The following is a 2,726-nucleotide window of genomic DNA, read 5'->3' on the forward strand; positions in this document are numbered from 1 at the left end:
GTTCAGTACTGTAGGGCGGTTTTCATTTAGCTCACTTTAATGTCTTCTTCATTGAGGAATTCATCGTCTCCTTGTTCAAGTGAGTCTTCTGGTTCTTTTCTTTCTCCTTCTCCATTCCTTTGACCCGTGCTTGAGTTCGTGTTAGCTGCTGGTCTACTGGGATCAACATCTTCAGGCACCTGCAACTTTTAGGGATTTCTTTTAGTTATTTTCTTCTGAAATGTTATGAGTTTCTCTTAGGTTCATCGTTGTATTTCTGAATTTTGTGGTGTGTACATGTTTTAGATTCATGTTATAGAACAGGTTTTTGTCCCAGGGATTACATTCTCCTCCCCCATCTTCGCTTGCTGCCACTTCATTATGCAAGTTTGCCTCCAATGTCTGCAAATGTAAGTTTCAATGATTGTTAGTGTTTTTCTTCGGCGGTTTCTTGTAATAGTTATTCAGCTCTTGTTTTGCTTACATTGTCATCTTGTTGTGATGAAACAGTCATCTGGTTTGCTCACTTGAATGTTCGTAGATCCATCTCCTGAATGTACCTGCAAAATTCATCACAAGTTTAATTTTAGACATCTCCTGAATGTCCGTGGTATTTTTTGTTTTTTGTCACTTTACCTTATATATATTGTCGGAATGAAAGAGCGCAGTGAAAGAAAACGTTTCTTGCATCATAATTTTGTTAGCCTTTTACCCTTTTTATGTATTTTTAAACATCTTCCCAATGTTTTAGCAACTATATCTCACATTTAGTATGAATTATTCCTGTGATAATCTCAGTAGATCCTCTTCAGTCACTACCCTCATCATGCTCCTCTCCTGTCACAATTGGAAAGTAGAATGTTAGTGTTAACATAATCATGAGCAGCAAAGCATTTTAGTAATAGATGCTTGAATGTATTCTATATGCTTGAATGTATTCTGTATGCTTGAATGTTAATGCTAGTATTTTGTAATGTCTGCATGCTTGAATGTATTTTGTAGATTGTGTTTGTGCTTATGCTCTGTGCTTTCTATGTTCTTTCTATGCCTGAATGTTTTCTAAGGCTTTTACACTGCAAATTACTAGGTAAAAGTGTAATTACCTGAGTTTTCTTCTAGTTTATTTTCACTGTGGATTTTACTGGTTTCTTAGTGTAAAACCCCTAGATTTTTGCACTGGAATTTCTAGAGATTTATAGTGGAAATTTCTAGGTAGCTACAGTGTAATTTTTCCCTGGCATTTACACTGTAATTTAATTTGTAGATACCTACAATTTAATTTACACTGTAAGTAGTACCTATAGTGTAAATTACACTGGAATTTTTACAGGGTACTTACAGTGTAACCTACATCATTCTGGTGTAACTTACACTGGAATTTAATTTGTAGATTCTAGGTATGTACAGTGTAATTAAACTGAAATTTACCATGTACTTACAATGTAAAGCTAGAAATTTGTGTGTAAAGTTTGGCTGCTGCCGGTGGCAAGTAACCATGGATATATAGTCCATTTTGTATTACAAACCAGGTTACTAGGTAATTGCATCATTTGTCTCATGTTTACACTGGAATTTATACCAGATTTATCCCACACTGAAATTCCAGATTTTACAATTTTTTGTATGTAAATTACTAGGTATGTACAGTGTAGTTAAACTAGAATTTACTGTGATTACAATGTAATTGCATAATTTGTCTCATGTTTACACTGGAATTTACACCATATTTCACAAGTTTTTGGGATTTACACTGTATTTTTTTTATGATTTACAGTTTAAATTACTAGGTATGTACAGTGTAATTACATCATTTGTCCCATGTTTACACTGGTATTTATGGGGGATTTACACTGGAAATTATGGAGAATTTACACTACAATTTAATTACATGGGGATTTGCACTGTAATTTTCTAGGAATTACACTGGAATTTTATAGGATTTACACTGGAAAATGACTACCACTTGCACTATAAGCTTCTGATTTTTTCCTGTATTTTTTATGTTAATCAATTATAGCTGATCTTGATCTCTCTATTTTGAAGATGAATAAAATTCCTTCAGATTTTGTTAATGAAAGAGGTGAAGAGAGATGATGGTGAGGAGTTTGTGTACGATTGTTGCTGACCTGTTGATTCCCCGATCTCCCATGGCCGCCTCTCCCTTTCCCATGGGCGCCTCCCAGATTTGTTCTAGGCTGGTAGGTGAGATCTTTGTAGTGGTTGATGGCAATTGGCGTGTTTTGTTGTGCCTGGGATCGGACAAATCGGGTCAGATGTTTACCCGACCCGTTTAGACGATCAGGAGGTTTTTTTTAGCTATCTGCTGATTTTCCTGCTCACTCACGTGTAATGTGTTGATTGGTCAGGAAATTTGACTGTTTTCGAATTGAAAAACAGTCAAATGTCAAATAGGACTAGTCCTTATTTTATCTCTAGCTCCCATCTTTTAGATGCAAACGTAGATGCAATTACCTCGTCCTAATTGTATTTGGTCCTCGTTTCAGTGTCAATTTTGACCCTAAATTGTAATAAGAAATATTAATGCAGTCATAGAATAGATAACTAGAAATCATGTTCAAATATGAATCCTAACGATATTAATTATTTGGTGACATTGCTTTAATAATTTTTTAGTTAATCTTTGTAGTCAAATATCATTTGCACAGAATACGAAGGACGAAAGCAGACGAGTAGTGGGGATGTTGATACGTCTCCAACATATCTATAATTTTTGATTGTTCCATGCT

The 2,726-nt window shown here is 34.9% G+C and overlaps 1 long non-coding RNA gene across 1 annotated transcript; it reads left to right on the plus strand.

Moving 5' to 3' along the window:
- The first annotated feature begins 308 nt into the window (after positions 1-308).
- Positions 309-2,316, plus strand: LOC125523840. The gene is made up of 2 exons (XR_007290452.1): positions 309-389; positions 2,023-2,316. It is a non-coding gene; the product is annotated as an uncharacterized LOC125523840 (long non-coding RNA).
- The last annotated feature ends 410 nt before the right edge of the window (positions 2,317-2,726 follow it).

This window comes from Triticum urartu, chromosome 7, assembly GCF_003073215.2.
Source record: "Triticum urartu cultivar G1812 chromosome 7, Tu2.1, whole genome shotgun sequence".
NCBI lineage: Eukaryota > Viridiplantae > Streptophyta > Magnoliopsida > Poales > Poaceae > Triticum > Triticum urartu.